The sequence below is a fragment of the Somniosus microcephalus genome, chromosome 20, assembly GCF_052327205.1.
Source record: "Somniosus microcephalus isolate GS21.2 chromosome 20, FLI_Smic_1.0, whole genome shotgun sequence".
NCBI classification, from domain to species: Eukaryota; Metazoa; Chordata; class Chondrichthyes; order Squaliformes; family Somniosidae; genus Somniosus; species Somniosus microcephalus.
In genome coordinates, this window is record NC_141006.1 from 67,996,306 (window position 1) to 68,013,044 (window position 16,739).

The window sequence follows — 16,739 nt, forward strand, 5'->3', positions numbered from 1 at the left end:
TCGTCTTGAATGGCGGAGCAGGCTCAAAGGGTCGTATGGCCTACTCCTGCTCCTAATTCTTATGTTGTTATTCATCAGCTGAGGGAGGGCAATAGGTGGTAATCGGCAGGCGGTTTCTTTGCCCATGCTTGACCTGCCACGAGACTTCGTGGGGTCCGGAGTCAATGCTGAGAACTCCCAGGGCCACTACCTCCCAACTGTATACCACTGTGCCGCCTCCTCTGGTGGGTCTGCCCTGCTGATGGGACAGGACGGTAATGGATGTGTCTGTGACATTGGCTGAAAGGTATGATTCTGAGTACGACAATGCCAGGCTGTTGCTTGACTAGTGTATGGGACAGCTCTCCCAATTTTGGCACAAGTCCCCAGATGTTAGTGTGGTAGACTTTGCAGGGTCGACTGAGCTGGGTGTGCCTTTGTCCGAAGCCAGAGCGGAGGTCGATGCCGGGTGGCCCATCCGGTTTTGTTCTTATTATTGTTTTCCATAGCAGTTTGATACAACTGAGTGGCTTGCTCAGCCATTTCAGAGTCAACCACGCTGTTTTGGCCAGGCCAGATAGATATTAGGATGGCAGATTTCCTTCCCTAAAGGACATTAGTGTACCTGATGGGTTTTTACGACAATCCGGTAGTCACTGATACTACCTTTTTATTCCAGATTTATTTAATTAACTGACTTTAAATTCCCCAGCTGCCGTGGTGGGATTTGATCTCACATCTCCGGATCACTTGTCCAGGCCTCAATGATTACTAGTCCAGTAACATAACCACTATGCTACCATACCATACCTTGCTTATGCTGAATAAAGTTTAAGCACTGCTATCAATACAGGTCAACATCGAATCGTTTGGAATCATGGCCCCAAAAAGGAGGTTTTTAATCAAATTGGCGACCACTGGTAGCAGGTTGATAAGCAGCTGATTTATTTTTATTAACATATTTATTTAGCACGAGGGAGATCCTAGCCAACGTGGCTGAGCTCATCTAGTCGGTTACAGAAGGGATCCTGAGGAAGTGTAGGACCCTGCGTCCTACCAGTGGTATTAGCAGCACGACACTAAGTATTTAACAGGTTGAGTTTGGGAAACTCTGTGTCACGGACTTGGTATCGGTTCTTGCAAATCCTGAGGGGGATTCGTATCCAAAAGCAGTCGAATGGATGCAGAGCCATATTTCTCTGGGTAAGATTTAATTGGATAAAGGGAAGCGTCTATTATCTTACGCGTCCCACTATTGTACCATTGAAGGAAAAGATTCGGAAGCGCAGAAAATAATAGAGTTAAAAAGAATGCCAGCAGCTAGAAAGCAAGAATGGTGATCTAAGCTGTATACTAACCCAACTCCAGGCAGGGGGCTGCGATAGGAGAGGCAACAGCTCTGGGAACTTAGCAAAGGAAGGAAAAGAACAGGGAGTTGGAGAACGAAAACGAGCTGCTGAGATAAAAGGTGGAAAAAATAAACTTAAAGTTAAAACCAGCAATGAAGCTGATGGTAAATTCTGCCAGCTTCAGAGACGGCAGACCTGAGCGAGAGCTGAGCGGGGATAAAGAGCGCGGCGAGAGCAGTCCCCGAGACCAGGGGCGGCGGACCTGAGCTGGAGTGGAGCAAGAGCTCAGCGGGGATAAAGAGCGTGGCGAGAGCAATCCGGAGACCAGGGGCGGCGGACCTGAGCGGGAGCGGAGCAAGAGCTGAGCGGGGATAAAGTGTACGGCGAGAGCAGTCCCGAGACCAGGGGCGGCGGACCTGAGCTGGAGTGGAGCAAGAGCTGAGCTGGGATAAAGTGTACGGCGAGAGCAGGCCCAAGACCAGAGGTGGCAGACCTGAGCGGGAGCGGAGCAAGAGCTGAGCGGGGATAAAGTGTACGGCGAGAGCAGGCCCAAGACCAGAGGTGGCAGACCTGAGTGGGAGCGGAGTGAGAGCTGAGCAACTCAACACAGGCAGAATTTGAAAGAGAGACATCAAAGTAAAAATCCCAAAGTGACATCGGCACAAGGGAAGGAGCTGATTGTTGAGTAGCTGGTGAGTGTTGTTTTAAGTTTTAAGTTATTTCTGCTAAGTTTGTTAATAGTCTGTCAAATAGAGGCATGGCAGGGCACCTCAGTCCCACGGAATGTACATCCTGTGCCACGTGGGAAATCCAGGACGCTGTCCATGTCCTGGGCAACCACATGTGTAGGAAGTGTCGTCAGCTGGAGGAGCTCAAGCTCCGGGTTTCAGAGCTTGAGCAGCAGCTGGCGTCACTGCGGTGCATCCGTGAGGCTGAGAGCTACGTGGATAGCACAGTTCAGGAGGTGGTCACCCCACAGCTTAAGAGTGTGCAGGCAGAGAGGGAATGGGTGACCGCCAGACAGAAAAGGAGGACCAGGCTCGTAGTGCAGGAGTCCCGAAGGCATCTCGCTCTCCAACTGGTATTCTGGTCAGGGTGATGATTCCTCTGGGGAGTACATCCAGAGCCAAATCCATGGCACTACAGGTGGCTCAGCTGTACGGTGGGGGGAAGAAGATCGGGAAAGCACTAGCAATAGTGATACGGGATTCAATAGTTAGGGGAACAGACAGGCATTTCTGCGGCTGCAGACGTGATTCCAGGATGGTATATTGCCTCCCTGGAGCCAGGGTCAAGGATGTCACTGAGCGGCTGGAGAACACTCTGAAGGGGGAGGGTGAACAGCCAGAGGCTGTGGTCCATATCGGCATCAATGACATAAGTAGAAAGGGGGATGAGGTCCTGCAGGCAGATGTTAGGCAGCTAGGAAGGAGAATCAAAGGTAGTAATCTCCAGATTACTCCCAGTGCCACGCGCAAGTGAGTATAGAGATAGGATACAGCAGATGAATGCATGGCTGGAGAAACGGTGAAGAAGGGAGGGCTTTAGATTCCTGGGACATTGGGACTGGTTCTGGGGAGGTGGGGCCTGTACAGGCCGGATGGGTTGCACCTCAACAGAGCCGGGACCAATATCCTCGTGGGGGGTTCGCTAGTGCTGTTGGGGAGGGTTTAAACTAATTTGGCAGGGCTATGGGCATCAGGATGTAGCATTAGAAAGGAAAAACATGGAGCACAAAAGAGTGGGAGATACAGATAGCAGTAGAGTAAGCGATAGTCTCACCCCACCTAATACCGTACTAAAAGAAAATACAAGGAGGTCTAAAATATGTTTACAGCGCATGTATGTAAACGCACGAAGCGTGGTAAATAAGGTTGGTGAGCTGCAGGTGCAAAAAGCCACATGGGAATATGATGCTGTGGCAAAAACGGAGTCCTGGCTCAAAAAAGGGCAAGATTGGGTACTAAATATTCCTGGATATAAGGTGTTCAGGAATGATAGGGCAGGAAAAAAAGGAGGTGGGGTGGCAGTGTTAGTTAAAGAGCTGGAGAGAGAGAATGTCCTGGAGGGATCAAGGACAGAATCTATTTGGTTAGAGTTAAGAAATAATAGAGGTGCCATTACACTACTAGGTGTATTCTATAAGCCACCGACTAGTAGGAAAGATATAGAGGAGTAAATTTGCAGAGAAATTACAGAGAGATGCAAGAACTATAGAGTAGTGATAATAAGGGACTTCAATTATCCGAATATAGACTAGGATAGTGTAAAGGGCAGAGAGGGGGGAAGAATTTCTGAAGTGTATTCAGGAGAACTTTCTTGATCAGTACTTTTCCAGCCCAATGAGGAAGGAGGATCTGGTTCTGGGGAATGAATTGAATCAGGTTTCAGTCAGGGAACATTAAGGGAATAGTGATCATAGTATAAGGTTTAGCTTCGCTATGGAAAAGGACAAGGGGCAAACTAGTCAAAATACTTAATTGGAAGGGGGCCAATTTCAGTGGGTTGAAAACAGACCTGGCCTGGGTAAATTGGAATCAAAGATTGGCAGGCAAAACTGTAATTGAACCTTTAAAGAGGAGATGGTTTGGGTACAGTCAAGGTACAAACCCACGAGGGGGGAAGGTAGGGCAACTGAAGCCAGAGCTCCCGGGATGACAATAGAGAGTAAGATAATGCAGAAATAAGGGGCGTATGACAGATGTCAGTTTGAGAATACAAGTGAGAACCAGGCTGAATACAGAAATTTCAGAGGGGAAGTGAAAAAGTAAATAAGAAATCAAATCAAATCAAATCAAATCAACTTTTATTGTCATTGTTAGTGCACAAGTGCAGTACAACGAAATGTAGGCTTGCGGCTCCCGAGAGTGTACATTTAGATTAAGACATTTAAACATTCAACATACATTTGGCTTGTAATACATTAACATAAACATAACCATAATAAAGTGCATTGGCAGATGTGCAGGCTTTAGAGTTTATTTGTGGAGTTCAGTAGGATGACAGCCCTGGGAAAGAAGCTGTTCCTAAATCTGGTCGTACGGGTGCGAATGCATCTGTAGCGTCTCCCAGATGGCAGGAGGGCGAACAGACTATGGCTGGGGTGGGTAGGGTCTTTGATGATGGACCGTGACCTCCGTAAACAGCGTTTCTGGTATATGTGCTCTATGGTCGGTAGCCGGGTGCCGGTAATGCGTTGGGCAGTTTTGACTACCCGCTGCAGGGCTTTCCGGTCATCGTAGCTACAGCTGCCATAGCATACTGTGATACAGTTCGTCAGGATGCTCTCTATTGTGCAGCGGTAAAAGTTAGAGAGGATCAGGGGTGACAGGTTACATCCCTTCAGCCTCCTTAGGAAATATAGGCGCTGCTGGGCCTTCTTCACCAGAGAGGAGGTATTGAGGGACCAGGAGAGGTCTTCCGTGATGTGGACTCCGAGGAACTTAAAGCTGTCCACCCTTTCCACCACAGCCCCATTGATGTGGATGGGGGTGTGACTTCCGCCTTTAGACTTCCTGAAGTCCACAATGATTTCTTTGGTTTTCTTGATGTTAAGGGCCAGAGAGTATGAGAATAGACTGGTAGCTAACATAAAAAGGAATCCAAAAGTCTTCTAATTGTCCTCGAGAAGGTGGTGGTGAGCCACCTCTTGAACCTCTGCAGTCCTTCTGGTGAAGGTACTCCCACAGTGCTGTTAGGGAGGGAATTCCAGGATTTTCACCCAGCGACGATGAAGGAACGGTGATATACTTCCAAGTCAGGATGGTACCTGCCACTTATCAGGTGGTGTTCCCATGCGTTTGCTGCCCTTGTCCTTCCAAGTGGTAGAGTTGTGGGTTTGGGAGGTGCTGCCGAAGAAGCCTTGGCGAGTTGCTGCAGTGCATCTTGAAGATGGTACACACTACGTCATTGGTGGAGGGAGTGAATGTTTAATGTGGTGGATGGGGTGCCAATCAAGCGGGCTGCTTTGTCTTGGATGGTGTCGAGCTTCTTGAGTGTTTTGGAGCTGCACTTGAGCAGGCATGTGGAGAGTATTCCATCACACTCCGGACTTGTTCCTTGTAGATGGTGGAAAGGCTTTGGGGAGTCAGGAGGTGAGAATACCAAGCCTCTTACCTGCTCTCATTGCCACAGTATTTATGTGGCTGGTTCAGTTAAGTTTCTTGTCAATGGTGACCACCAGGATGTTAATGGTGGGGGATTCGGCAATGGTAATGCCGTTGAATGTCATGGGGCGGTGGCTAGACGCTTGCTTGTTGGAGATGTCGTTGCCTGGCATTTGTGTGGCACGAATGTTACATGTCACTTAGCCCAAGCCTGAATGTCGTTGGGTCTTGCTGCATGTGGGCATGGACTGCTTCATTATCCGAGGGGTTGCGAATGGTAGAAACATAGAAACATAGAGATAGGAACAGGAGTAGGCCATTCGGCCCTTCGAGCCTGCTCCGCCATTCAATGAGATCATGGCTGATCTTCGTCTGAGATCATAGCTGATCTTACCAGTTCAGTACCCCGTCCCCGCCTTTTCTCCGTAACCCTTAATCCCCTTAGCCTTCAGAAATATATCCAATTCTCTCTTGAAAATATTTATTGAATTAGCCTTCACAGCCCTCTGTGGCAGGGAATTCCACAGGCTCACCACTCTTTGAGTGAAGAAATTCTTCCTCATCTCTGTTTTAAATGATTTGCCCGCTATTTTTAGACTGTGGCCCCTGGTTCTGTGCTCCCCGGCCATTGGAAACATTCTCTCTGAATTCAGCCTGTCCAGGCCTGCCATAATTTTATATGTTTCGATGAGATCCCCTCTCAATCTTCTAAACTCCAGTGAGTACAAGCCCAAACTATTTAATCTCTCTTCGTAGGTCATTCCCGCCATTCCAGGTATCAGCCTGGTGAATCGCCGTTGCACTCTTTCCATGGCAAGAACATCCTTCCGCAGATGGGGCGACCAAAACTGTACACAATACTCCAGATGCGGTCTCACCAGCACCTTGTACAGCTGTAGTAAGGTATCCCTATTCCTATACTCGAACCCCCTTGATATGAAGGCCAACATACCATTTGCCTTCTTAATCGCCTGTTGCACCTGCATGCTCTCCTTCAGTGACTGGTGCACAAGAACACCCAGGTCCCTCTGCACTTCCCCATCTCCCAATCTATTGCCATTTAGATAATAATCTACCCTCCTGTTTTTACCCCCAAAGTGGATAACCTCGCATTTATCCACATTATAGTGCATCTGCCACGTATCCGCCCATTCCCCCAACCTGTCCAAATCGCACTGTAGCCTCCTGACATCCTCATCAGAGCCCACCCCTCCTCCTAGTTTAGTGTCGTCAGCGAATTTGGAAATATTGCATCCAATTCCCTGATCCAGATCATTTATATATATTGTGAACAGCTGGGGTCCCAGGACAGATCCTTGCGGCACCCCGCTGGTCGCTGCCTGCCACTCCGAAAACGAGCCGTTTATTCCAACTCTCTGTTTTCTATCCGCCAGCCAGTTCTCTATCCACGTTAATACTTTGTCCCCAATCCCATGAGCCTTAATTTTGCATGATAATCTTTTGTGTGGAACCTTATCGAAGGCTTTCTGGAAGTCAAGGTACACCACATCCACTGGCTCTCCCCCATCTATTTTACCAGTTACTTCCTCAAAAAATTCCAGCAGATTAGTCAAACACGATTTACCCTTTGTAAATCCATGTTGACTCTGTCCGATCCTTTCCCCATTTGTCAAGTGCTCCGCTATTTTATCCTTAATAATGGACTCTAGCATTTTGCCCACAACTGATGTAAGGCTTACTGGTCTATAATTCCCTGCTTTCTCTCTACCCCCCTTTTTAAATATGGGGGTAACATTAGCTACCCTCCAATCCACGGGTACTGTTCCCGAGTCAATGGAGTTCCGGAAGATGATCCTTAGAGCATCTGCTATCTCCAGGGCCACCTCCTTAAGTACCCTAGGATGTAGTTTATCAGGCCCCGGGGATTTGTCGGCCTTCAGTCCCCTCAACTTACCCAACACCATATCCCTAGAGATCACAGGAATCACAGGAACCCCACAGTGCAGATAGAGGCCATTTCGGCCCATCGAGCCTGCACCGACACATATCCCACCCTATCCCCGTAACCCCACGTATTTAATCCCCCTAACACTAAGGGTCAATTTATCATAGCCAATCAACCTAACCCGCACATCTTTGGACTGTGGGAGGAAACCGGAGCACCCGGAGGAAACCCACGCAAACACGGGGAGAATGTGCAAACTCCACACAGACAGTCGCCCGAGGCCGGATTCGAACCCGGGTCCCTGGCGCTGTGAGGCAACAGTGCTAACCACTATGCCACCGTGCTGCCCAATACCAATACAATAGTACCAGATACTAATTTCTGTCAGCTCCTCCCTCTCATTAGTCCCTATGTTTGCCGATATTCCTGGGAGGTTATTTGTGTCCTCCTTTGTGAATACAGAGCCAAAGTATGAGTTTAATTGGTCTGCCATTTCCTTATTCTCCATTATATATTCTCCCGAATCGGACTGCAAGGGACCGACTTGGGATTTTACCAGTCTTTTCCTCCTGATATACCGATAAAAGCTTTTGCAGTCTGTCTTTATGTTTGCTGCAAGTTTACTTTCGTATTCTATTTTCCCCTTCCTGATTAATCCCTTTGTCCTCTTTTGCTGTATCCTGTACTGCCCCCAATCTTCCGGTCTGGTGCTTTTTTTTGCCAGTTGATATGCCCTTTTTTTTGATTTTATGCTGTCCCTAATTTCCCTCGTTATCCACGGTTGAGTCACCTTTTTAGGTTTATTTTTATGCCAAACCGGTATAAACATGTTCTGGAATTCTTCCATTCTATCTTTGAATGCTTGCCATTGTCTATCCACTGTCAATCCCCCCAGAAACACCACCCAATCAATCTTACCCAATTCCCGTCTCATACCCTCGTAATTCCCTTTATTTAAGTTCTGGACCTTAGTCTCTGATTCAATTTCCTCACTCTCCATCTCGACTGAGAGCTCGATCATATTATGATCGCTCTGACCCAAGGGGCCTCGTACAAGAAGATTGCTGATAAGTCCCTTCTCATTGCACAATACCCAGTCTAAAATGGCCTGATCTCGAGTCGGCTCCTCGACATATTGGTCCAGATAACCGTCCCGAAAACATTCCAGGAATTCCTCCTCCTCAGAATTTTTACTAATTTGGGTAGTCCAATCAATATGTAAATTAAAGTCACCCATGATGACAGCTGTGCTCTTATCGCACGCTTCTCTAATTTCCCTTTTTATGCCTTCCCTCACCTCCATATTACTATTTGGAGGCCTATATATCACACCCACTAACGTTTTCCTCCCCTTGCTATTTCTCATTTCTACCCATACAGATTCCGTTTCATCCGAGTTAATATCCTTCCTTTCCATTGCATTAATCCCCTCCTTTACCAGCAATGCTACCCCACCTCCCCTACCTTTTTGCCGATCCTTCCTAAATATTGTATATCCCTGGATGTTAAGTTCCCAGCCTTGCCCACCCTGCAGCCACGTTTCTGTAATCCCAATCAAATCATACTTGTTTACCTCTATTTCCACAACTAATTCATCCACCTTGTTCCTAATGCTTCTAGCATTAAGATACAAAGCCTTCAGGCTTGCTTTTTTCACACTCTCATTGTGAATTAGTTTGGCCCTTTGTGTTTCTCTCCTTTGCTTATTGCTTCTCACCTTTCTACCATCTATTTCTGACTTCATATGACTTCCCTCTTTTCCACTACCTAGGTTCCCATCCCCCTGCCAAATTAGTTTAAATCCTCCCGAACCGCCCTAGAAAATATTACCCCGAGGACATCGGCTCCCTCACAGTTCAGGTGTAGACCGTCCCCTTGGTACAGGTCACTCCTCCCCAAGAACTGGTTCCAATGCCTCAAGAATTTAAATCCCTCTCCCTTGCACCACTGCTCAAGCCACGTATTTAGCTTATCTATCTTACTCTCTCTAAACTTATTAGCTCGTGGCACTGGTAGCAATCCAGAGATTACTACCTTTGAGGTCCTACTTTTCAATTTAGCTCCTAACTCCCTAAATTCAGCTTGTAGGACCTCCTCCCTCTTTTTACCTACATCGTTGGTACCTACATGTACCACGACAACTGGCTGATCCCCCTCCCCCTTCAGAATGCTCTGCACCCGCTCCGAGACATCCTTGACCCTTGCACCAGGGAGGCAACATACCATCTTGGAGTCTCGGTCTCGGCCACAGAAACTCCTATCTATCCCCCTTACAATTGAATCCCCTATCACTATAGCCCTATCCCTCTTTTTCCCGCCCTTCTGTGCAGCAGAGCCAGTCATGGTGCCCTGAACCTGGCTGCTGGTGCCTTCCCCTGATAAGTCATCTCCCCCAACAGTACCCAAAACGGTAAACCTGTTTTGGAGGGAGATGACCGCAGGTGACTCCTGCACTACCTTCCTGCCTTTACCCTGCCTTTTGGTCACCCATTTACTGTCTGAGCTAGCCTTTACCTGCGGTGTGACCAACTCACTGAATGTGCTATCCACAAGATCCTCAGCATCGCGTATGCTCCAGAGTGAGTCCATTCGCAGCTCCAGCGCCGCCATGCGGTCCGCTAGGAGCTGCAGCTGGACACACTTCCTGCACACATAGTTGTCAGGGACAGTGTCCCTGATTTCCCACATGGCACAGGAGGAGCATGACACGGGTCCGAGCTGCCCTTCCATGACTTAACCCTTACAATACCCTTTTATTTACTACGATTTAGCTTAATTATTGAATTCTACTTAGAATAAGTTTGTGAAAGTACTCACCAACCAGTCACCTACCTGTTTTCTGGTGTTGTATTTTCACTGCCGCCTCCTGTCCTGGAACCTTTTCCACCTAGGTTAGGCTCCTGAAATAAAATAAATTGAACCTACCTTTTCAACTTCCCCTAACCCCTAAAAGGTTAGAGGAGGTGGAAGGGTGGGAGACACTACACTGTAGTGTTTCGGGTTTAGCAACAGCTCCACCTATATAGAGTTACTGGCCTCCTGCTCTCCCGACTGCACCAGCTGTGAAAGAAAAAGCCCGCGAAAGGTGAGCTTTTAAACTGCTCTGATCGGGCCTCACCTCGCAACTGCCGCCGATTTGAATCTGCCGCCGCTTTTAACTGCCGCCGGTCACTGCCCCTTCACAGGTCCGATGCTCTGATCGGGCCTCACCTCGCAACTGCCGCCGATTTGAATCTGCCGCCGCTTTTAACTGCCGCCGGTCACTGCCCCTTCACAGGTCCGATGCTCTGATCGGGCCTCACCTCGCAACTGCCGCCGATTTGAATCTGCCGCTGCTTTTAACTGCCGCCGGTCACTGCCCCTTCACAGGTCCGATGCTCTGATCGGGCCTCACCTCGCAACTGCCGCCGATTTGAATCTGCCGCCGCTTTTAACTGCCGCCGGTCACTGCCCCTTCACAGGTCCGATGCTCTGATCGGGCCTCACCTCGCAACTGCCGCCGATTTGAATCTGCCGCTGCTTTTAACTGCCGCCGGTCACTGCCCCTTCACAGGTCCGATGCTCTGATCGGGCCTCACCTCGCAACTGCTGCCGATTTGAATCTGCCGCCGCTTTTAACTGCCGCCGGTCACTGCCCCTTCACAGGTCCGATGCTCTGATCGGGCCTCACCTCGCAACTGCCGCCGATTTGAATCTGCCGCCGCTTTTAACTGCCGCCGGTCACTGCCCCTTCACAGGTCCGATGCTCTGATCGGGCCTCACCTCGCAACTGCCGCCGATTTGAATCTGCCGCCGCTTTTAACTGCCGCCGGTCACTGCCCCTTCACAGGTCCGATGCTCTGATCGGGCCTCACCTCGCAACTGTGCAGTCATCTCTTGGGGCGGTAATTGGCTGGATTGGATTTGTCCTGCTTTTTGTGGACAGGACATACCTGGGCAGTTTTCCACATTGTCGGGTAGATGACAGTGTTGTAGCTGTACTGGAACAGCTTGACTAGAGGAGCGGCTAGTTCTGGAGCACAAGTCTTCAGCACGACAGCCGGGATGTTGTCATAGCTCATAGCCTTTGCGCTCAGCCATTTCTTGAGATCACATGGAGTGAATCAAATTGGCTGAAGACTGGCTTCTATGATGCTGCGGACCTCAGGAACAGGCTGATATGGATCATCCACTTGGCACTTCTGGCTGAAGATGGTTGCAAGCGCTTCAGCCTTGTCCTTTGCACTCATGTGGTGGGCTCCGCCATCATTGAGGATGGGGATATTCATGGAGCCTCCTCCTCCCGTTGCCCACTACCATTCATGACTGGATGTGGCAGGACTGCAGAGCTTTGATCTGATCCGTTGATTGTAGGATCGCTTAGCTCTGTCAATAGCATGCTGCATCTGCTGTTTAGCATGCATGTAGTCCTGTGTTGCAGCTTCCCCAGGTTGTCACCTCATTTTTAGGTACGCCTGGTGCTGCTTCTGGCATACTCTTCTGCACGCCTCATTGAACCAGGGTTGGCCCCTTGTACTTAATGGAGGCTGTGGCAGAGGAATGACCAGCGAGGGAGAGAGTAAGTACATTGCTGGGGACGAGGGAGTTTGAAAGCTGCCATTGTAAGTGACTTTGGGGGGAGAGTTTTTTTTCCCCCCCAGAGGTGGACATAGAAGGAAGTGTGGTTGGAAAGGGGAGCTGGGTATAAATGGTGAAGGATACAAGAAATGAACAGTGATCATCTTGTCTGTTTAATGAGCAATTGTTACATCATTTAAAAAATGTTATTGCTGTTATGGAAAGTTTCCTGATTCTGTGTTTATAGAAGGCACTAGTCGATATCCCATGATGTTCCTCTTGCTACATCTGCACTGTTTTATAATGACAGGGTCATTATTATCATGTCGTACATAATGTATTTTCTAACATAATGTATTTTCTAACAAGGGCAGTTCTTAATTGCCTTTTCGTAAAGGGGCTGCTTTGAGGAAATCTGTGCTTTTAAGTGGAGCTTTGTTTAATGTAGCTTGTTCCATGAAGTTGAATTAGACCAAAGTAGAAATTATTTACTTGTCGGGAAGTGCTGTAAATGGGGACATCATGAGATTGATTAAAGGTTAATTACTGTTGCTTGGGGAAGTTGTTTGCAACCTTGGTGTCGTAGTTGATGAGCTTCCAATCGATCACATATCTGCTCCATCACCAAGACCTACTTCCACCTTTGTAATTTCGTCTGACTTTTTTTTTATTCGTTCATGGGATGTGGGCGTCACTGGCCGGGCCAGCATTTATTGCCCTTGAGAAAGTGGTGGTGAGCCGCCTTACAACGGAGTGGCTTGCTAGGCCAGTTCAGAGGGTAGTTAAGAGTCAACCACATTGCTGTGGGTCTGGAGTCACATATAGGCCAGATCAGCAAATTTCCTTCCCTAAAGGACATTAGTGAACCAGATGGGTTTTTAAAACAATCCGGTAGTTTTTTTATGATCACCATTACTGATATTAGCTTTTTATTCCAGATTTATTTAATTAACTGAATTTAAATTCCCCAGCTGCCGTGGTGGGATTTGAACTCACGTCTCTGTATCATTAGTCCAAGCCTCTGAATTACTAATTCAGTAACATAACCACTATGCTACTGTCCCTGCCTCAACTCATCTGCTGCTAAAACCCTCACCCATGCCTTTGTTACCTCTAGACTTGACTATTCCAATGCTCACCAGGCTGGTCTCCCATTTTCCACCCTACATAAACTTGAGCTCATCCAAAACAATGCTGCCCGTATCCTAACTTGCGCTAGGTCCCTTTCACCCATCATCCCTGTGCTCACTGACCTACATTGGCCCCCAGGTTAGCAGGGTGGGCAGATAGATAGCAGAAAAAATAGAGTAACATACTTTGGAAATAAGACAAAAAGAAAGGAGATAAAGCGTAAAGATTTTAAACAAAGTAAAGTAGAAGGACCTTCATGGGCAGATTAAATAGATAAAGCCATAAAATGTCAAACAGAATCCTTGGTATTGAGTGCTGGACTCTTTTGCCGGCACCTTGCTCCCCGGCAGTCCAGCAGGGCCCCGGTGTGCGCTGCGCTAGGCCCCTCCCCTTTAATCAGGGGAGGGAGGCCTGTAATACCGCTGCGGTACGTGCCAACGCGCTTGGCACTGTTGCACGTAGCGCTGCAATAATGAATGGTAGCACCCCAAGAGGGAGGGGGAGCGCTTCCAGTAGCGCCCCGCCTCCTGCTTGGGGCGCCACCACTCAATTTACAGCACAGGGGTGCTAACTTTTTCGGGGCGCTAAAAGTAGCGCTGCGGCGAAGTTAACGCCCCAAGAGGGGGCGCGAGCCAATTTTCCCCCCATTATATTTAAAGGACTGAAAGCGAACTCAACACACTGAAAAAGGAACTAAAATATACATTAAGGTAATTTGCAGACGTTCATTTACTTATATCAGTATCCACCCCATTGGGGGTGCTGTCGTATCATCCAACTTGTACAGAATATTTGTTGGGGCTTTCTCTGCATCTTTGATCACACCAACCACAGTTACCTCAGGAAAGGGAACCCTCTCATTACAATCTGTACATCCCGCCGTAAAATTAAGCAACATACTGCAAGGAAAAAAAATTATAACTGATAAAATAAAAAACAAAGCCATAGAGGCAGTCACAATTTTAAGTGTAAAATGTTTAAGAAGCATCATCCAAATCTCAGAATCTTACAACACAGAAAGATGCCATTCTATGTCAAAGGGCAATCCAGAGTCCCATTTCCCTTCCCATTCCCCATACCTTTGTAAATTTTATTTTTCAAATACTTATCCACTTCACTTTTTAACAGCTATTCAGGGCTCTGCTACCACCCCACTTTAGGAAGGGCATTTTATATCCAACCAACTGCATAAAAACCTTTCTGATGTCTCCCTTGTAGCTGTACAATGAATATTTTTAAAGCGCTTTAAAAAAATATTTATTGGATGAAGCCTTAAGAAATGCCTCATAAAATCATCCAATTGTCTTTTAAAGCAGATTAGCAAATAGAAGTCTTTTCACATGATTAAATTTTACACCCTCATCTGAACCAATATAGCGCTGCATCTCATTCAGCTGATAGTTGTTTATCTTCCCCCACTTAAGGGAGGCAGGAAAGAGACTCAACAAGCCACTATAAATGTCATCCACATTGACAAAATCTCATCTAAAATAGAGGTTTATTTTCAGGTAGAACATAAAAATAACTACAAGTAACTAAAAAGATTGTGTTCAATGAAATCACACTACAGCTAATGAATCTAAGATGATTTAAGTGTTGAATTGCTCACTCACCTGAGACAACTCCACCTCTCCAATTCTGAAAATTTCCTCCGTTTGAGTAGCAGACATTAGCTGTGACACTGTACAAGGAACGATTTGCTGGGCCCGTGATCTCTGACAAAAGAAAAATAAAGTTAACCTGTAAGACTATGGCTCAGTGCATCCCTTATTACTTGCTTACACAGCAAAAAAGCAGTTAGTGTAATCACATAAAAGGAGATGGCTATTTACGTATTGTTTGTCTAAACATAAGGTAATTTACCCTGATGTATCTTAAGTAGTAAAATTACATTTTGATCAGACTTTAATCCATCCTCATAACGAGGAATGACTTTGTTTTTGTACATTGGGAGAAGATGGTACTCTTTTAATTAGGTCATTACAGGGCTTTGCCATAAATGGCTTTTCTAACTGAAAACAATCGGAACATGACTATGTCCTGGCAGCCCAAGGTGCATTTTATCTGCCCCCTCACTCGTGGTTAGTCAGGAGAATGACTGCAGGGTTACAATATAAAACTACTGTAGATACATTTCTGGGATATCATAACATTTTGATGTTACAACAGATCACCAAGTAATCAAATGGTGCAAAATAAAATTACACACATTAACAATTGGGTTTGCATTAGCCAATTAGATGCAACTTTTTTTAAAAATACTGTGTGATAGTACTACTTGTCACTTACTGATCAGTTTTAACAATTTGTCGCACTTTTTCCAAGATCAACTTTTATTTTCGAAATGTTATAGTGCAAATGTTCACAAAGCCTGCTGCAGTATTTGCATACAGCTTTATCACAAGGCAGCTCATGCTGTTCCTCCTCCGAATTGTCAAAAATCAAGAAAAAATGCCAATCGAAAAGTAGCAGAGGCTTCAGAACAAAACTCTTGCATGCCTTTTTTTGATCAGGTAAAATATATAACAGCGAAAAGTGAAGAAAAATAATTTACAATATAGATTTTAAAAATAGCACGAACAGAAATAAGATACAGTACATCACACAGGGTTGCCATTAGCATTTAAACAAGACCAACACGAATTTCTACATTTTGGAGAAAAGGGTGTGTGCGTTTTTGCCACCCAATTTTATTCTGCATCTCGTGAGTGGAATTGTAGTGATGAATATTTTGGCCCTGTACTTACAGTTTTTCTGTCACTCTGGCTGCCCCCAGCTGGTGAGCCAAATCCTCCAGGTGACTGCATGTAGTCCCCACCTCCTGCACCAGTATCTCCAACACCTCCATAGTTACCATCAAAAAAACCTAGAAATGGGGTTAGAGGTCAACCACAGAACCAAAACATAATACAGCTACGTACCGGACCTGTCAGCACGAGCTAACTATCCAGTTTTCTTTTCTTTCCAAATGGGATTTTTCACCCTGCATGGATCACCCAAATATAAACCCAATAATAATGACCTTCCTTAAACACTATATACACCACCAAATCTAAACAGAATAATGTTCCATGCACAAGATATTTCCCTCTTGTTTTGTAAATGTGGTAAATGTTTCGTCAAAAACTAAAATATCCCATAATTTTGTTGTGATTGTTGTAGGCCAATTAGCTCAGCCCCAGGACATCACTGCAGGAGTTCCTCAGGGCAGTGTACTAGGCCCAACCATCTTCAGCTGCTTCAGCAATGAAATTCCCTCCATTGTAAGGTCAGAAGTGGGGATGTTCGCTGATGATTGCAGAATGTTGAGTTCTATTCGCAACTCCTCAGATAATGAACCAGTTCGTGCCTGCATGCAGCAAGACCTGGACGACATTCAGGCTTGGGCTGATAAGTGGCTGGTAACATTCGCGTCACGTAAATACTAGGCAATGACCGTCTCCAACAAAAGAGAGTCTAACCACTGCCCCATGACATTCAACGGCATTAGCATTGCCGAATCCCCCACCATCAACATCCTGCGGTCACCATTGACCAGAAACATAAATACTGTGGCTACAAGAGCAGGTCAGAGGCTGGGTATTCTGCAGTGAGTGTCTCACCTCCTGACTCCCCAAAGCCTTTCCACCATCTACAAGGCACAAGTCAGGAGTGTGATGGAATACTCCCCACTTGCCTGGATAAGTGCAGCTCCAACACTCAAGAAGCTTG

The 16,739-nt window shown here is 46.7% G+C and overlaps 1 long non-coding RNA gene across 1 annotated transcript; it reads right to left on the minus strand.

Moving 5' to 3' along the window:
* Positions 1 to 13,784: 13,784 nt before the first annotated feature.
* On the minus strand, positions 13,785 to 15,894 carry LOC147103375 (uncharacterized). The gene is made up of 3 exons (XR_015072997.1): positions 15,776 to 15,894; positions 14,642 to 14,743; positions 13,785 to 13,866 (listed from the first exon to the last, which is right to left on the minus strand). It is a non-coding gene; the product is annotated as an uncharacterized LOC147103375 (long non-coding RNA).
* Positions 15,895 to 16,739: the final 845 nt, after the last annotated feature.